Source organism: Gracilinanus agilis, chromosome 4 (genome assembly GCF_016433145.1).
Source record: "Gracilinanus agilis isolate LMUSP501 chromosome 4, AgileGrace, whole genome shotgun sequence".
In the NCBI taxonomy this organism is placed as follows: domain Eukaryota; kingdom Metazoa; phylum Chordata; class Mammalia; order Didelphimorphia; family Didelphidae; genus Gracilinanus; species Gracilinanus agilis.
Genome location: NC_058133.1, coordinates 110,952,472 through 110,973,209, shown reverse-complemented (window position 1 = coordinate 110,973,209; position 20,738 = coordinate 110,952,472).

The window sequence follows — 20,738 nt, the reverse complement described above, 5'->3', positions numbered from 1 at the left end:
CTCCTTACTCTTCCTCTCTTTAGAGAACTCCTGTGTCTGGAGACTGAGGCCTTTCCCAAGGTTGAACAGCGTGTAAGCAGGAAAGCCATAATAGAGCTAATCTCTTCTGCTTCCTAGCCAAAAGCTGAAACCATGAAGGGAATTTCCAACCCTATGGGAAAACTCTCAGAGTTGTTAGGAAAAACCACAACTATTTTGACTGGGGAAAAAATGTGCAATCAGTCCCTGCAAATTTGAAACCCCAGGACAAACCAGAAAGACCTATGTGTTTTATCACTGAGACAGTATTCCCAGTATTCAAGAATGGATCAGGGCTCTCCATGTTGGGTCAATGTCCTGACCTAAGCAGGACAGGATACAGATAGGGGACCACTTTTAATTTTTTTAAGTATAGTAATGGACTTCCCTTGAGGACAAAGGTTGATTACTTAACTGGCTCTAGGGAATCTGCTGGGGGTGGAGGGAAGTGGGGGTGGGAGCTATTATCTTGATGACAGTTCCAGACAGTTCTCCACTGGTCCGGCCCTTCCCCTTGGGGGTTTGAGGACCGGAAGAGAGGAGATGGTTCGAAGGCCATTAGTCTATTAACAAAAAGCAAATAAATCCCCCCACCCCCTCCCCACCTTCAAAAGGAGACAAAGATAGTCATTCATTTAAATTAGAGGGAGGCTATTTAGCAGCTTACATTTCTATAGATATTTCCTACTGGCTACTCTCTTCTCTCTTGGCTTCCATGATATTCTTCTCTCCTGGTTCCTTTCCCTACTTGTCTAACTTTCCTAAGAAGACCGATCACTAGAAGGGCAATGTGAGCTAGATTGCTGCCTTGTGAGCTAGATCTTGGGTCAGATGAGATGTTTACTCTATCCCAGGATCAAATCCTATTCCTCCCTTATGTTCGAGTTGCTTCACCTATCTTTGAACCTCATTTTTCTCATCTAGAAATGGGAATGACAGTATAGGTAGTACCTACTCACAGGGCTATTGCGAGACTCAAATGAGATAATGTACCAAAAGTGATTCACATGGAATACTACTGTGCTCAAAGGAATAACAAATTGGAGAAGTTCCAGGTGAACTGGAAAGACCTCCAGGAACTGATGCAGAGTGAAAGGAGCAGAGCCAGAAGAACATTGTACACAGAAACTGATACACTGTGGAAAATCGAATGTAATGGACTTCTGTACTAGCAGTAATGCAATGTCCCAGGACAATTCTGAGGGACTTATGGAAAAGAACGCTACCCACATTCAGAGGAAGAACTACAGGAGTGGAAACACAGAAAAAAACCAACTGCTTGAAAGTGATTCACAAACTTCAGAGCACTATAAAAAAATGTCATTTGCTATTATTATCATGACTCCCAACCCATAAAAGTGGGCATCCACAAAACAGAGACTTAAACACTTGTCTTTGAGGTACAAAGCTAAAGGGGCTGAAGGGGAAAAAATATGCGTGACGTGTAATTATCCCAATCTTGCCACACTTTATATGTCATATGTATTTGTGTCTTAGATATATGACATATATGTATATATATGTAGGTATGGATATAGATATAGATATAGATATAGATGTATCTAAAGTGGTATAGGTGATAGAGTGTGGGGCTTGGACTCAGGAAGACTCATCTTTCTGAGTTCTAATCTGACCTTAGACCCTTACTAGGAATATGACCCTGGACAAGTCATTTAACTCTGTTTGCTTTCATTTCCTCATCCGTAAAATGAACTGGGGAAGGAAAGGACAAACCACTCCAGTATCTTTGCCAAGAAAACCTCAAATGGAGTTTCAGGGTTTAGACACAACTGAAAAATGACTGAACAAAAGCCCAATATGAGACAAAACCGTGATGTGACGACCAAAAAACCTAGGGTGATCTTAGGCTACATTAAGAAATGTAAAGCTTCTAGGAATAAGGAAGTGAACATCCAGCTATCCTCTGCCCTAGTCAAACCAAATGTGGATATTAACCTCAATATGAACAGTTTCCTCCAAGAAATTTGGACAATAGCTAACATTTTTATAGGGCTTCAATATTTACAAAGTTTATATCCATTATCTCATTTGACAAATCTCTTCCCCTCTTTGGGCCTTTGTTTCTCCCTCTTCAAAATGAGGAAACTGATGAGGAGATCTCTTCAAGCTGTAACATTTTATGCTAAAAATTTTTAATATTATTGTTTAATTAATAATAATTAAATATCTTTAAAAACAAAATATAACCACCACAATCTGAAAAGTTCAATATGGAAAGGTCATCTTGTGAATGTATTCTTTTGTATACTGGGTCAGCAGAACTGACTGGCTATTACTCTAGCTCAGGGCAGAACTGGATTCCTTAAACCCTATCTCACCTCAGTCTCCTCAACTAATAGCCCCATCGTCCTATTAACATCCCTTTCTGTCTTCCAGTGCACCTATTTATTCTGTGGTTGAAACTACCGCAATGAGATACCCTGCTCAGACTTATAGTCTTTTTCCACCCTTGGCCAAGAAGCAAATGTCTCTGGAATTCTTTTTTTCTAGATCTTCAGTATATGAGGAGGCCCTTAAATGTTGTTTAGAAATAACATTTATCTGGGGCAGTTAGGTGGTTCAGTGGGTAAAACACCAGGCCTGAAGTTGGGAGGACCTGACTTCAAATCTGGCCTCAGACATTTCCTAGCTATATGACAAATCTCTTAACCCCATTTGCCTAGCCTTTACCACTATTTTGCCTTGAAACTAATAGCATTGATTCTAAGATAGAAAATAAGAATTTTTTTTTAAAGAAAGAATGAATGCTTAACAATGAGTATGAAAAATTCAAAAACTAACAGGAAGACCCAAATATACTAATGTAGAATGAAGTCAGAAAAACATAAAGACTACAACAAGTAAATGGGAAGGCCAACAAGATGAAATGGAATGCTGTGCAATTATAAGGACTAATCAAGGCGTTGAAGAAGAGATGAGAATATTCACTTATCACCCTTCTTTTTTCTTCTTCTTTCTTTTTAACTCTTGTTTTCTGTCTTAGAATCAATACTATGAATTGTTCCAAGGCAGAAAAGCAGTTAAGGGCTACACAATGGGGGTTAAGTGAACTACCCAGGGTCACACAGCTAGGAAGTATCTGAGGCCATTTGAACCTAGAACCTCCAGTCTCTAGACATGGCTCTCAATCCACTGAGTCACATAGCTACCCCCATCTCCCTTCTTGTGTAGCAATAAACCAAGGCTGCCCAGAGGGGCTGCAGTTTGCCCTTCTCCATTAAGGGGCCTAGCTCTGGTCTCATATCCAGACAAAGTTCATATTTGGTGGGTGGAGGGGTGAGTAGTGTCTAAACTATTAGGAGGGAGGGTCAGGTTCTTTTTCTCGTTTTCTGGTTCTTTACAACCCAAATGATTTAACTTTTGGAAAGTTCTTAGCACCATGCTTGGCACTTTGAAAGCTCTATAGATTTGCTTATTCCCTTCCCTTCCCTTCCTTTCTCCCTCCCTACAGGTAAAGGAAAGTGGGGAGAAATCATTTAAAGAAAGTTTAGGTTTGGCTCAAGTCTAGGATCTATATAAAATGGATCAATCCATCCAACTAATCCAATTTTCTAATGCAAATTATTCAAAGTAAAATGTAGATAAGGAATAGGACAGCTATTTCTTTCTTTCAGGCTAGAGAAATGCTCAAAACATTAAAGAATAACAAACTGACCTTAAGAAAAATTTAAAGCACAAATAGTAACCTAGACCTTTTATCTAATCTGATACTAAGGCACATAGCCTATACTCTGGAAAGATCAGTACTGATGTTGGATTAAAATATGGAACAATTCATGGGATTTTTGAAAAGGTGTTTTCACCTTCCCCTCAGCTCTCTGTTACCTAAACTCTCAGAATCTTTCTCTTCTGACAAGCTAGGCCTTAGCTTAGGCTCATCCTCCTATTAGTGCTCCTCCTCACTAAGAGAGAGAGATTTGCAAAAGCTCTTTCTGCTGCCAGCCAACTCCAGTTCAAGGACTCAGGAGCTCTTGAACTGACAAGTTCACCTCCAAGGCTAGAGAAGTCCATCTTAGGAGAGATGTCTAATCATTTCTGCTCAAAGGAAAAAACACAGAGCAGAAGAGGCAGCCAGGGTTCGAGTTTCCAAATCAGGCTTGCCTGGTCACTACATATGCCTGCCATCAGGCATTGCTCTCACGGTGGGGAGGTAGGGAGGAGATTTTCTGAGGAATTTCCATAACACACATTCAGAAGTCAGAAGATTAGAACAAAAGAAATTGCCTCTCATTTAAAAGTTCCTGAATAGATGGTTCTTCCTGACTCAAATTGGCCAAAACCCTGACACAGTAGCCCCTTGGCACCATCATAGAGAACAAGGGAAGCATAAGGGGATTGCTTGATCATCCAAAAGCACAAATCCTTCAGTGCTGAGCCATATGTGTCCCTGAAAGTGGCCAAGAGGAACCAGCTCAACTACATGCAAGTTCCAATGCCAGGGCAGGTGCAGGAGATGAGGGTGGGGATGGGAGGGAGGGATGGATTGCCACCATTATATCTGCAAATGATGGAGACCATGGTATAGAGCACTGCAAATACTCAGTCTCTGTTAACATTTCAGTTAGTTTTGATGGATTGCTTTTTTCCCCCCTCTTTCTTTTTTATTCTTTATTATAATTGATGATGAAGACAGCTAGGTGGTTCAGAGAACTGAGAGCCAGACTTGGAAATGGAAGGTCCTGGGTTCAAATCTATCCCCAGACACTTCCTACCTATGTGACCCTAGGCAAGTCCCCATCGCCTAGTCCTTATTGCTCATCTGCCTTGGATCCAATACACAATATTAATTCTAAGATGGAAGATAAGAGTTTAATAAAAAACAACCTAATCTGTTCATTGCTTCTTATAGTGCAGTAGTATTCCATCACAATCATATGCCACAATTTGTTTAACCATTCCCCAATTGATAGACATCCCCTCAATTTCCAAGGAGTTGCTCTTCTCTAAATTAACAAAAGCAATGTTGTATAATAGGGAAAGTACTGGGGTTTTAGAATCAGAGGAATTGAGGTAAAATCCCAACTCTGCTACATATTTTTGATGTGATCTTGATCAAGGAATTTCTCTTCTCTTAGCCTTGGTTTCCTCATCTATAAAAAGAGATGGTTAGATGATCCCTAAAGTTAATTCCAGCCCTAGATCCTGTGATTCAAAATAATAAAAAGCCTTCTTGGCAGAATTCTCTCTCTGGTCTTCAGGCACATTTTTTCCACCAAAAGAGTGGAAAGGAGTGTGCTAGAGCCAGCTCTAACAAGCTCTGGAGATTATTAGATCTTCAATATAAGTATTTACACCCCAGAAATCAGAAAATGTAACAGATCTGGGCTTGACTGTTTTGTTGATTGTTTATACTTAAGAAAGTATTGGTGACAGCTGGGTAGCTCAGTGGATTGAGAGTCAGTCCCAGAGAAGGGAGGTCCTGGTTTCAAATCAGGCCTCAGATATTTCCTAGCTGTGTGACCCTGGCAAATCACTTAACCCCCATTGCCTAGCCCTTATCACTCTTCTGCCTTGGAACCAATACCCAGTATTGATTCTAAGATGGAAGGTAAGTTTTAAAGAAAACTTTTTTTTTAAAAAGTATTAATTTTGTGTCTACAAATGTATACATTTTCCCCCTTGCAATGCCCAGTTGTTAAACATTTGCCAGTATACCCCTGTATTGCTTCTTATACATTGCTTGAGCTTAGCAAGTATGCAGTAAAAGGCTCAGGAATGAAGTCATCACCAGACTGATGACTTCAGTGCTGAGGCACAGTGGTTTGTCCTTCATTTCAAAGAGGACCAATGACATCATGAGGTGATGTCTTAACTTGTAGTGAATTGGATTTAAATGAGGCTGAGTTGCACAAAATTGTCAGCCTTGCTCTCACATCAAAGTCCAGTGTCAAGACAAAAGTCAGGATAACTGGTGATGGCTTGGGATGCAGTGGATGACCTTGGCTTTTCTATGGCTGACCAAGCTCTAAGCACTCCATAGTACCTGTGTTAGCCTTCTTCACCGCCATTGTTCTCACCTGCCCATTCTGCCAGGGAAAGTCTTCCCAAGCTTGGGAGAAATCCCCCTAATGAGTGTCCAGTGATTGGGGAATGGCTGAATAAATTGTGATATCTGATGGTGATGGAATATTACTGTGCTGAAAGGAATAATGAACTGGAGGAATTCCATGTGAACTGGAAAGAGCTCCAGGAACTGATGCAGAGTGAAAGGAGCAGAACCAGGAGAACATTGTACACAGAGACTAATGCATTGTGGCACAATTGAATGTAATGGACTTTTCTACTAGCAGCAATGCAGTGATCCAGGACAATCCAGTGGAACTTGTGAGAAAGAATGCTATCGATATCCAGGGAAAGAACTGTGGGAAAGAAACACAGAAGAAAAACATATGATTGATCCCGTAATTCAATGGGAATGTGATTAGGATTTTGATGTTAAAAGATCATTCTATTGCAAATATAAATAACAAGGAAATGGGTTTTGAACAGTGATACATGCATAACCCAGTGGAACTGCTTGTCAGCTTCAGGAAGGGGAAGGAAAGAAGGGAGGAAATCATGAATCATGTAACCATGGAAAAAAATATTCTAAATTTCTTCTTAATCCCCCTAATTCATCTATAGGTTTGACATCTCTTGGTTACCTTTGACCCAGTTTAGCCTACCTTCAGAGATTATTTTACTGGGGTATGTAGCTGTCATCTATGCTACAGCTTCTTGGAGCCGAAGGTAAGAGTTGGGTGAAAGGTGGACACCAAAGGTGGCTGAGCAGCTCTGAAAAGGGTTCAGAAAGCCCTCACAGAAGAAGAGCTAGTCCTCCTGAGTACCCCATATACCCTTACTGAGGCATAGAATGCTAACAACAACAATAATTATATGGTGCTTTACAATTCGCAAAGTGCTTTATAGTCATTAACTCATTTGAATCTCACAGTATTCCTGCTCTTCTCCTTTGAAGAAGAACAGTTTACTTAATCCTACAAAAGAACCATGACATCCAATGAGGGAAAACAGACAGGTCCATCTCATAATCAGTGAAAAGCTGTTAGGATGATTTGATTCCCTGTTAATCTTTGGCAATGGAGAGATCTATGGGTAACAAAAGGAAAGGAAATGACCTCAGAGTATTAAAATCAGTCATTCTTATTTTGAATTGTGGGTGGGTAATTTGGCTTTGCTTAGCTAACCCTGTTAAAACCAGAAAGGTAACCTTTACTTTGAAACTCTTACCTTGAAACATTCCTTCACTCACCTAATCACTCACTCATCAAACCCTAAAATATGGTATGATAGAAAAGAAATATGAAGTGAGTTCCTAGAGGTCTGGGTTGAAGTTCTAATTCTGCCACTTACTCTATAGGCCCTGGAGCAAGTAATTTACTTTGTCTCTGTCAACCTCAGTTTCTTCATCTATAAAATAAAAATACTGGACCCATCAAACTTTGAAATCCTATCTAAGCAGCTATGAAATAGTAGAGTTAACCTCAAAATCAGTGGCCTTGTTACCTTAGGCAAGTCATTTTCTGCATGCACACATTCCACCCCACATATCCCCATTCCAGGCAACTCTCTAAGACTACAATTTGCAAAAAAAAAAAAGTGAAATTCTAAATTGACAGAGGGATTTTGTTCACCAGGCTTTCCTCATACCAAAGAAACCTCATTCTGAGTCCAATAAGAAGTCTTCCTAGTGCCTCTCACATTTAAGATAGAAAGGCAGCTTATAAACCTTTATCTTTCTTCTCTGTGTCATTTCTAAGAGAGAAAACAGGTAAGGGCTAGGTAAAAAAGGTTAAATGACTTGCCTAGGATCACACAAATAAATAGGAAGTATCTAGGGTCAAATTTGAATCCAGGACCTTTCCTCTTCAGGGCTGGCTCTCAATCCACCAAGCCGCCTTGCTGCAGCTATTAATCTGTTGGAGAATGGTTCTTAGTTGCATTAATTTGAATTTTTCTCATATTTTCTTTTTAAACCCTTACCTTCTGTCTTGGAGTCAATACTGTGTATTGGCTCCAAGGCAGAAGAGTAGTAAGGGTAGGCAATGGGGGCCAAGTGACTTGCCCAGGGTCACACAGCTGAGAAGTGTCTGAGGCCAGATTTGAACCTAGGACCTCCTGTCTCTAGGCCTGACTCTCAATCCACTGAGCTACCCAGCTGCCCCCACTCTCATATATATTTTTTTGATTTATCACTGGTTTATATGGATATAGGATGTGGAGTTTTGGTTTTTAAAAGATTACTTTATTACAAAAATGAATAATATGGAAACAGGTATTGAGTGATAATATATGTATAACCCAGTGGAATTTCTTGTTGACCCTGGGGGAGGGGAGGGAAAGGGGAGGGAAAGAACATGAATCTGACCATGGAAAAATACTTAAATAAAAAAAGAATGAATGATTGCTGAAGCATTAAATGTAAATGATTCATTCTGGAAGCTCAGCCATAAAGAAGAAAAAAAAATAGAGTGATGGCTTAAGATGACATCAGAGTTGAAGAAAGATTTGTATGCTCTTTTTGACTTTGACTTGCATTACGTTTTTAGAATGAGAATAAAAATTCATAGCTAAGGGCAAAGGAGCTAATATAGAGGGGAGATTTAAGATAAGGAAGAAAATTGAAGATACAAAGTAAAGGAGAAAGTAGATGAGAATAAGGGCACGGATTCAAGAGGAACACCTCATCTTTTGAAATAGAAGGAAAGAAGATAAGGATAAAGGATAACAGTAAGAATTTTTGTCTCTCATATATTTTGGAAACATGACTTCATCAGAGAACCTTATTACAAAATTTTTTTTCCTAGTAAACAGTTTCTCTTCATTTTAACCACATTGTATATGTTTGTATAAAAACTTTTAAATTATATATCATCAAAATTATCCATTTGATCTTTTATGAACCTCCCTATAAATTGTTTAGTCATAAACTCTTCCCTTGTATTATCTTCTAGACTGGGAAGATGGTGATATTCTCAAGAGAAAAAGGGAAGTTGGGAACTGGGAAGGGCTTAGGGTACATGACAAGTTTGATTTGGGCATGTTGAGTTGAAGAAGTCTACAGGACATCCATTTTGAGATATCCAATATCTCTAACTCTGAATTCATATCTTCTCCATACTCAGTAAATGGGAAAGGGCATGGCGATCTTGCAACACCTCAAATTTCCATCACCCTGGTCTTTGACATAAAGATGGAAGTTGAAATATGTCACTCATCTTCTAATAAAAAAGTGATCAACATAAAAAAACAGAAAGAGATATACATTTTTAGACAAGGCTGACATGTGGGTTTGTTTTGCTGGACAACGAAGATATGTGTTGATGGATTTGTTTTTAAGGTTTATCATTTACTTTTATTTTTCAAATAGCAAGTTTTAAAATAAATAATCTGTCCCTCACACTACCTCCAATGGGCAAATTTAAAAAAATGTTTAAAAGAACAAGTGCCTGCTAGAATAATAACATCCCTCTACCTTTTATATAGATATAAATTGATTTAAAATTAACTGATAGATCAGAGAAATGTTGTAGATATAATTGTTTTTTAAACCCTGAGATTCTAAAAACAAACAAACAAACCTTACCTTTTGTCTTAATATCAATTGTAAGAAGAATGGCAAGGGCTAAGCAATTGGGGTTAAATGACTTGCCCTGGGTCACACATCTGCCATGAGATTTGAACCCATGTTCTCTCTACTCCAAGTCTGGTACTCTATCTGCTACCCAGCTGCCCCTACAGATGTAATTTTATCACTTCTCACTTTTGACTAGCATCAAGTGTAGAAAAGATGCGATTTTGCTCTCTCCTATTCCTATGGAAAGCATGAAGACATGAGGGTTAGATGATAATGCAGTTTGACAGAAGAAAAATTCACTGAATGACGAGATTCAAAGAGTAGTCACCAATAGGTCCTTGTCAGCTTGACAATAGAGTTTCAGGGAAATCTCCAGGGAATCTGTGCTCAGTTCTATGCTGTTTAACATGTTTATCAAAGTAATCTGTCTTCATGCTATGCTTGCCCAACTTCACATTATTATTACCCCAGGCATCAGGTTGATGGAAATTTGGGATGCTGCGAGGTCATCATGCCCTCTCTCATTTACTGAGTAAGGAGACTTGAATTCAGAGTCAGAGAGAAGTCACAGGATAGGATGTGGAACTAGTGCTGCCTCCAAGAGCATGCCCCTTGAAAAGGAAGCTATGAACAGGAAATGGAGGAAGGTAGCAACCTCTCTGCTTTCCCACTTGGCTCTTGAGGGACACTTCCTTCCAGGGATGTTTAGGGTGCAAGGAGTAGGGAGACATGCAGGTACCCAAGGCATATGGCAGCAGGGAACAAGGACCATAATGTTCTGATTGATGAGGTGGGCACTCCCAGGACCATTACCCACCCAGGCCTCTACTTCTGGCGACTAAGAACATTGTGCAGGACAGCTGAGATGGAGACTATGAACAGAGGTGTAAGCTGCCTACTGGGATTGTGGGAACCAGTGTCATGAAGTTTGATCCTAAAAAAGTGATTTATCCTAGAACTCGCAGTTTTTAAAAACCTACAGAGTTGAAGAGCCAAAGGAAGAGCAGTCTTTCCTCAGCACTCTTTCTCTGCTTCCCATTTGGCATAAGTAAATTCCTGACTCTGCAAGTAGTTAGGCATGCAATTTTTCCTCCCTGATCCTTCCACAACTGTGGAAAACTGGGAGGGCCCATCGGGAAGAGGTTTTCATTTGGAGAAATGATTTGAAACAATTTCTCTTTAATTTTCATTTGTATAACAATAAATAATGTGGCCGTAGGGAGATTCTTTTTTCTAATAAATGTGGGTAGTTGAGGACGTCAAGGTAAAATCCCAGATGTGGTGAGGTAGGGGCAGAACAAGCCAGAGATTTTCCTATTTGTAGTCATTCCAGAGCTGTGTGTCTCAGCAGCATTTGAATCTAGCCAGTGAGGGATTTCCCCCACCCCCCCCAAACCTAAAGCACAACACAGCAGTAGAGGGACATGTGTGAGAGAGAACTTGACAAGACCACTGGGTAATGACTTGAGCATAGTGCCACCTGGTAGGTAAATTACATATGTAATATAAACATATAATAATAACATAATGTAATAATATGATAAAATGTAATCATTATGCATACATAAATCCTAATTAATAATTTAAAGTTTTATTGATGCCCTTAGCTTTTAAATCACACTTACTTCCAAAATAAATCCCCATATCCTATTCGCCTGCTACTCAAGGAGACTTCTCTTGGGTTGTTTTGTTTTGTTTTGTTTTGTTTTGTTTTTAAACCCTTACCTTCTATCTTAGTAACAACTCTAAAACAGGTTAGGCAAATGGGGTCAAATGACTTGCCCAGCTCACACAACTAGGAAGTATCTGAAGCTAGATTTGAACCCAAGTCCTCTTGATTCCAGACCTGGGGTTCTATACATTGAGATATCTAACAGCCCCCAGGAGTCTTCCCCTCAAACAATTTTTTAAAAGTTCGCATTGGATAATTAACAAAATGACTCCATTTCCCGAAGGCTAATTGAGGTGGTCTAAGAACCTACTACAGGTTGCTTGCACTACCGTAGTGACCCAGGAATCAAATGATACATCCACCAAATACCCTCGCTCTACATGCATCACATCAGTGACGTTAATTAAGGTATATACTGCATACTGCATATCGAATCTGCAAATGGCAGAGAGCTAGAAAGGGCAGTTAACAAACACACTGAATGACAGTCGGTATCCAAAAAGATCTTGATAATCTAGAGCAGTAATGGGCAAACTACAACCCAAGAGCCAGATGCAGCCCCCTGAAATGTTCTATAAAGCCCTCGACATTATTCCTGATTTGGCAAATACAATGAGTAGGATACAATACAATGAAACTTCAAAAGAGTTGCCTTAGAAACAGACTGACAGATGAGCATTTCCTTTCCTTTGGCCCCCTCTTAAAAAGTTTGCCCATCGCTGATCTACAGCATTGAACTGAGTCTAATAAGATGAAATTCCATAGAAATAAATTTAATGTCTGAAAGCCCCTATTTCCTACAGATTTTTCCAGTCAGATGCCTGTCTTCTTAGTCTTGTGCATCAGATTATGGAGTCATAGATGATCACAGGTCCCAATTCTCTCTCTCTCTCTTTTTTTAACCCTTATCTTCCATCTTAGAATCAATACAAAACAGAGGGGCTGTCCATCAGTTGGGGAATAGCTGACCAAATTGTGGTACATGTTGGTGATGGAACACTATTGTGCTCTAAGGAATGGTGAACAGGATGATTTCAGAAAGAGCTGCAGGAACTGATGCAGAGCAAAATAAGCAGAACCGGGAGAACAGTGTACACAACACCAGCAATACTGGACAATGATTAACTGGGAAAACTTGGCTACTCTCAGCAATGCGATGATCTGGGATGATCCTGAAAGACTTGTGAGGGGGAATGCTATCCACTTCCAGAGTAAGAATCGTTAGAGTCAGATGGATGAAAATCTTTCACATCAGTGTATTTATGGTTTTATTTTAGGGTTTTGGTTAATGTATGAGTTTGCTCTTACAATGACCAATATGGAAGTGTGTTTTGCATGATGATAAAAATAAAATTTAAAAAATACTAAGTTTTGGTTCTAAAACAAAAGAATGGTAAGGTGTATTGTAGGCAAAAGGGGTTAAGTGACTTGCCAAGGCTCCCATAGCTACATAGTATGTGAGACCAGATTTGAACCCAGCACCTTCCAACCCTAGGCCTGGTTCTTGATCCACTGAATCACTTATGTGCCCTACAGTGCTCTTTTATGATCCAGTACAGTGATAGAATTGACAGGACTTATTGACAGATTAGATGTTGGGAACAAGGATGATTTAAAGTCTGGGTGACTAATAAGACAACAGGGCTCATTCCCTTATATGACCATTTCATATAGTATCTGTTATACACATCTATTTGGCAGCACAGGTTCATTTTGTAAAATGTTTGTAGTTTCCATATCCTCTGCTTAGGGGAGATTCTCCCAAAGGTGACTATTTTAACCCAATTTAAAATGCTGATTCACCAGCAGCCTGATTTTATTTAAGATTCAGCCTAATTTCTTTTGAATTCAGGACATTCAGGGCAGTGTTAGAGGTTCACTATTTTATATCTAGAGTGGGGAAGAGGAAACCAAGATAATCTTTCCTCTGGATCTGAACCTGTCCTTCACTAGGGAGCTGAGCCACATTTCTTCTTTGCAGGTGAGATAAGAGGCTGATCATTCTGTTCTTTTCTTAAATGAATCCCTTAAGAAAGAGTCTGAGAGACAGCTAGGTGGCTCAGTAGATAGAGAGTCAGGTCTCAAATGTGGCCTCAGACACTTCCTAACTGTGTGACGCTGGGCAAGTCATTCAACCCCCACTGCCTAGCCCTTACCACTCTTCTGTCTTGGAACCAATATACAGTATTGATTCAAAAATGGAAAATAAGGGAAAAGAAAGAGAAAGGAAGAAAGGAAGGAAGGAAGGAAGGAAGGAAGGAAGGAAGGAAGGAAGGAAGGAAGAAAGAAAGAAAGAAAGAAAGAAAGAAAGAAAGAAAGAAAGAAAGAAAGAAAGAAAGAAAGAAAGAGGGAAAGAAGGAAAGAAGGAAAGAAGGAAAGAAAGAAGAGAAAGAAAGGAAGAAAGAAAGAAAGAAAGAAAGAAAGGAAGAAAGAAAGAAAGCTTTCGAAGACTCTGGAATGTCCCATTTCTCAAAGGAGAAAAGAGAAACTTGGATGTCTAGGGCTCTGGGTTGAAGGGAAGACAATGAAAAATGAGAAGGGAGAGATAACTTTCCCAAAGCATATTGGGTCAATCCCCTTAATGCTAAACCACTCAATAAAATTTCCAAAGGCCTATGATGCTTTGGTTTTCCCTTTCCTCACTCCATTCTGAATGTACAATATACTACAACCTCTCCAAAAGCCACCAAACCAATATTAGTTTGTCTGGTAGGGTTCCCTATCCATGGGACATCAGTTCAGTTGGACAACACCGGAGCCTTTAGCAGATAGTTTAAGTAACTCAGAGACCTAGAGGAAACTTGTAGACATATCCCACGATGACTATATGGGTATTTTGCCTACTATGGAGATGTATCCTTCCCTCCCACAACTTCTGCCTCTTTCACCCTTTTCTTTTTAACACTTTCCTTCTGTCTTAGAATTGATACTAAGCATCAGTCCCAAGACAGAAGAATATTAAGAGTTAGGCAATGGGAATTAAGTGACTTGTCTAGGATCACACAGCTAGGAAGTATCTGAGGCAAGAGTTGAAGCCAGGACCTCCCATGTGAAATTTTTTTTTCAACTAACAAGTATCTATTTTTTCTACCTTCTACTCTCCCCAAAAGAGAAGGAAGGAAAGAGAAAAAGATGGAGGAAAGGATAAAGAAAAGGAAGAAGGTAGGGAGAGAGGAAAGGAAGGGAGAAATGAAAGAAGGGAAGGAAGGAAAGGATGGGAGGGAAAGAGTGAAGGAAGGAAGAAAGGAAGGCAGGAACAAAGGAATGCAGGAAGGAAAGAAGTGTGAAAGGAAATTTTTATTCCCTTTGTCTATTTTAAGTTAATCAATCAAGAACTTAAAGTATCCCTACTTAACACTTAGTCACTAACAAAAAAAAAGTTCATGCCCTAAAAGGCCACAAGCACTAACCCCCTCCCACCAGTGCAAGGCAAATTGAAAGGCTGTGAGTGATTCCTGAGATGTGAGGAAGAGAGCTGCTGAGTGGAGAAAATTGTATATAAGTGGGAGCCTGAGAGAGATTCGAGGTTTTCATTCTTATTTATTGCTTGGTATATTCTTGGGCTCTTCATTCTTGGCAGCCTTTAGCCTAGGTAGCATGAGCTCTGGTCTCTGGTGGTCTTGGCCTCGTGTGCTCTAAAGGTTCTCAGTGTTTTTTTCAGCATCTTTGTCTCTTCAGATTTCAGCTTTCTGATCTGGGCTTTGGATTCTGGTGAAATTCGATTTCAGATTTGCATTTGTGGTCTGGAGGTACTAGGATTAGGACTTATGGTATTTTTAGCTTGGTGATATTTTCTACCTCCTTCCTATATTTCCCACTTTAATATCTCTACCTTGCTGTAAATAAAGCTAACAGTCTACTGACTCATAGTTTAACTTTAATTTTTATAAATGGTGACCACAACAATTATTTTTTAAACCATTATTATTTTTGTCAAACCAAATTTTTAACTATTACATTTGGCCACTCATTTTAATTATTACAGAAGGAAGGAAGGAAGGAAAGGTGAGAGAATGAGAAAGAGAATGTGTGTGTGTGTGTGTGAGAAAGACAGAGACAGAGACAGAGAGATTGGAACAAATATACATAATGTAAGCAAAATTCCCTGATTGGGTATGTCAAAAAATGTATTGTCTCTTTCTATGTCTTGAGTCCATCATCTCTCTGTCAGGAGGCAGGTACAGTGCTTAGCCATTAGTCTTAGTATGTTTTAACATTATATTGACCAGAAATCTCAAGTCTTTCAAAGTTGGTTTTCTTTATAATGTTGCTATTATACAAACTGTTCTCTTTATTCTGCTCATGTCACTATGCATTAGTTCATACAAATCTTCCCAGTCTTCTCTGAAATCATCCATTTCATCATTTCTCATGGCATAATATTATTACATTACATTTATATACTCTATTATATATTTTTATATTAATTTTCCAGTTTTTTCCTCTAAAAAATTGATGTAAATCTTTTTCTATACATAGGTCCTTTTCTTCTTTCTTTGGTCTCCATGAGGTATAGGCCTAGTAGTTTTATCTCTGGGCCAAAAGGTATGCAAAGTTTAATGACTTAGGAGTAATAATTCCAAATTGAGCTAGAGATTTTCTTGATTTCCAGTGATCATAGCATACAGTCATCTAAGGCTCACTGACACATCTGGGCTTTAATAGTGGCACCTGCACATTGTTAGAGCCAAGAAGAAAAGAAGCTGCTCATATATCAGTTGAATCCCTAATATGAGACTGAAAATTATGCCAAAAGTAATCATCACCCAGTCAACTCTGGGTCCAACAGACCATAGCCCAAAGCATTTCACAATCTACTAACATGTAGCTTCTTTTGAAGGGTAAAAATCATGCAACTGAGGTAACTAGGTGGCTCAGTGCATAGAGAGCCAGTCCTGGGAACAGGAGATCCTGGGTTCAAATGTAGCCTCAGACATCTCCTACCTGTGTGACCCTGAGCAAGATACTTAACCCTAGATTCCTAGCCCTTATCACTCTTCTACCTTGGAACCAATACCCAATTTCAATTCTAAGACAGAGGATAAGGGATTTAAAAACAAAAACAAAAACAATAAAAAAAAAAACCTATGCAACTGATAAATTCATGGGAAGTCCCCAAAGCAGTCTTGTTTCCAAAAGAACAAGAAGGAAAAATACAAACAAAAAAAATGACTCATTGACTCATCACTTAATAAATATTTAACATCTTTCTCTGATGCCTCAACATGGCATGCAGGCATTCCTTGGTTCTTGAAGGCTGGGCCAGTAAAGTACAAGCTCTGGCAAGCATTTCCAAACTGAAAAGGTCTCAAGTCCAAGTCTTGTCTATCATCTGAGGACCAGCCTAGTATTTAGTTGGGATCATAGATTTAGAATTAGGAGGTTCTTAAAAGTCAAATGGGGGGCAGCTGGGTGGCTCAGTGGATTGAGAGCCAGGCCTAGAGATGGGAGGTCCTAGGTTCAAATCCGGCCTCAGACACTTCCCAGCTGTGTGACCCTGGGCAAGTCACTTGACCCCCATTGCCCACCCTTACCACTCTTCTACCAAGGAGCCAATACACAGAATGTAAGGGTTAAAAAAATGTCAAATGGGGGGGGCAGCTGCGTGATGGGTAGGCCCTGTGTTCAAACCTGACTTCAGATACTTCCTAGTTGTGTGGCCCTGGGCAAGTCACTTCACCCTCATTGCCTAGCCCTTACCACTCTTTTGCTTAGAACCAATTACAGAGTACTGATTCTAAGACAAAAAGTAAGGGTTTAAAAAGCTAATTAATTAAGTGATTGATTTAAAAGTTGACTAGTCCAACCGCCTCATTTTTATAAAAGAGGGATCTAAGGCCACGAGAGGTTGTCCATTGCTAGAGGTTAATGAACAGTAAAGCCAGAATTTGAACGCCGACTCTTTAAGTCTAGCCCTACCATTCCTTCCACTGTCTGGTAAGCCACATCCCTAAAGGTAAGCTGTCCAAAAGACCAAGCCACTTGATTTGATTTAATTTTTGGCTATAGTAACTTACCCAAAACTCATAAAGTCTACTAAAATAGGGAAAGGCTAAGCTCTGCTTTCATAGGAGAGGGAAGATGAGGGAGAAAGGACTCTCCCCAATAAAATCAGAGCTCTTTTGAAGTTAAAGTACTAAGGCCATCCCAAACTGGGAGTTCAGTAATGTGGGTGTATCAAAAGACCTTTACATAGTTGTTGAGGAAGAGAATCATTCCTAGATGAAAAATGAAATATGGCAATAGATGGCTAAATGCCAAATCTGTGGTGGGGACCACTAGTTTTATGGATTTAGAGGAAGGCAAGAACAATGGGGTTAGGTCCTGAGACATGGAGGAGAAGGAATTTGAGTAGACCCTTGAAGGATGGACAAGTTTGAGTAAAGGAAAGTCGTCCTAGATTAGGGAGAGGGGGAGATTGGTGCTAATCATGATATAGAGGACGAAAACAAGCAAGATGTGTTTGGTACAGAGTGAGTGGAACAGCCTGGCCGGAACAGAGATGGGAATGAGAGAAGACCTTCAAAACTCGGCTGGGCAAGCATTTAGTAAGTGCCCACGGTACAGGCATCTCATGAGGTGCCAAGAATACAACAACAACAAAAAATACAAAACACTCTCTACCCTCAAGTGGTTACATTTTATTAAGAAGGACATCACAAACACAAAAAAATAAGTACAAAATAACTATATAACAATTTCTACGGGAGAGAAAAGGAGAAGACCAACAAATTGGAGAAGCAGAGAAATGCCTTGTCAGCAGTGGTCCAAATTCCCAGAGGCAAGAGCAAACGGAATGGCCATCCCAGATATTGGTTCCTCGGCAGGAGACAACTCAAGCAAAGGTATGAAAGGGGGAGATGGATGATCCTATATGGGGAACACCAAGTAGATTGATATGTCTGTAGCATCAAATATGTAGGGGGAAGTAACATGAAATAAAATTGGAAAGACAGGGCAAAAAGCTTTAAACGATAAGCAGGGGGTTTTGGATTTTACACTACAGGCAAAAGAGAACCACTGGAGCTTCATCAGAAAGGGAATGGCATGATCAGGCCTGTTCTTTAGAAATATCCATTTGGCAACTTTGTTGAGGTTGCATGGGAGAAGAGAGAGAGACTGTAGTTAGGGAGCCCAGTCAGGAGGCTACTGCAGGAGACTTGGGGAGAAGTTGGGGTTAAAGTATGAGTATGAAGGTAAGGTGGGCAGCTAGGCAACACAGTGGATAGAGAACCAGGCCTAGAGTCGAGAGGATCCGAATTCAAATTTGACCTCAGACACTCCCTGGAGGTAGAACCCTGGGCAAGTCACTTAACCCCAATTGCCTAGCCCTTACTGCTCTTCTGCCTTAGAGTTGCTACTACGAGAGAAAGCAAGGATTAAAAAAAAAAAAAGATATGGAGGAGCTTGAATATCAGGATGACGAATTTGAATATTATCCATTAGTTAATCAATAAGGTAGCCTTGAAGGTTCTTGAGAAAAACCGTGCCATGATGAAAGAAGTGCTTTAGGAATATTGATCTGAGAGCAGCACTTCATAAGATGAATTGGAGGGCAGAAAACCAAGAGGCAGGGAGATTGGCCCAACACTAGGTAATGAAAGTCTGTATTACAAGGAGATAATAGGAATGGAAAAGAAAGGCTGCATCAAGGGGTATTACAAAAGAATAAATGAGCTTAAGTGGCTGGGTTACATACTGTGGCCTCTGTCCCAGTGTTAGAAATAGCCCACATGGGTGTGCTGGAGAGAACTGGAACTGTTCTGGGAGCTGATTATTAAATTTAGAGCATGAGCATCTAGTTTTCAGATGTCAACAAACAAATGAAGCCTTGATTCATTGTCCAGTAAAAAGTATATTCAAGGGGCAGCTTGTGAAGAGGGAGCTCAGTGGATAGAGAGGCAGACCTGAAAATGGAAGGACCTGGATTCAAATATGGCCTCAGACATTTCCTAGCTGTGTGACCCTGGGCAAGTCACTTAACCCCCATTGCCTAGACCTTACCATTCTTCTGACTTAGAACTGATAAATAGTATCAATTCTAAAACAGAAAAATAAGGGTTTAGGGGTTGTGTGTGTGTTTTTTTAGTGGATCCACAGTTTTTGTTTGTTTTTGTTTTTTTAATTTCTGGAGAGTTAGATGTTAAATATTTACCAGCTCAGCCCTAGAAAGGCCAAGATTTAGTTAAGTTTTATTCACTGAACAAACATTGTTAAGCACCTACTATGTCCAAGGTGCTAGAGATACAAAGTCAAAGTGAAAAATGGTCTCTGCAGATCCCCATCAACTGGGGAATTGGCTAAATAAATTACTGTACATGAATGTGATAGAATGTGACTGTGCTGTAAGAAATTATGTGTATGATGAATACAGAGAAACATGGAAAGGTCTATATGAACTGATACAAAGTGAAGTAAGCAGAAAGCAGGACAGCAATACATACAGGAACTACACTAATATAAACAGAAGGAACAACACACTACACAATCCAAAGTAAATGTAGCAAACTACAAAGATCAAAGGAAATGTAAATAGAGAAATATGAGAAGCTATATGGAGGCAGGAAGTCCAAAAATGTTACACGTTGCACAGTTTCAGACTTTTCCAGTGCTACCGATCAGTTGTACTGATTTTTTTTTCTTCACTCAAAAATATTATTTGTCATTTGGGATGGCTCTTTGGGAGGGGGAAAAAGAGAAATATGTGGAAAAACTATGGTGATGTAAGGAACAGGAAGTATCAATCACAACTTCTAGGAAGAAAAGAAAGAAGAAAAAAGAAAGAAAAAGAAAAGTTGTCCCTGACCCCAGGAAGCTTACTTTCTACTGGAAAAGTTTACATTCTATGAGAGCAGCTTCACAGAAACAGAGTTTTCTCTGAGTCTTAAAGGAGAGAGTATGAGAGAAGGGGAAGCATATAAAAGAAGGTGAGAGGGCCACATCTCCAGCCATTGGTCAGTAGATACCATCAAGACAAACTATTCAAACAATAACTAAATGAATCAAGAAAGAATCAATTTGGAGTCACAGCAGAGTAATACTCCACTTCACGTTATATTGGTTCCTAAATTCCAACATAAACACACAAGGGTTGGGACCCACAGCTTAATTTAAGAGTTAAATCTTTGTCTTAGCTGCCCAATAACTCTGGGCCTTCAAGCAAGACACTCCACTAGATAATCTTTAAGGTCTCTTGCAAATCCAAATCTAGGATCCCACAATACTTTCTAGAAGAAGGTCCAGATGAGAACTGCAGTAAGGAGAGGCTAGACATGGAAGCACTTGTGATCTTCTTTTCTAGAAAGAGTGTCATGGGGGAGCCATAGAATCCTCTTCCTTCCTCAGAGACCCTAATCTGTGGCTTATTTGTCGAAGGCTGCCCTGTGGTTGTAGGCAAATCTAGAAGCCACAGTTTCATCAACTATAAAATAAAGTGGTTGTGGCCTAGAG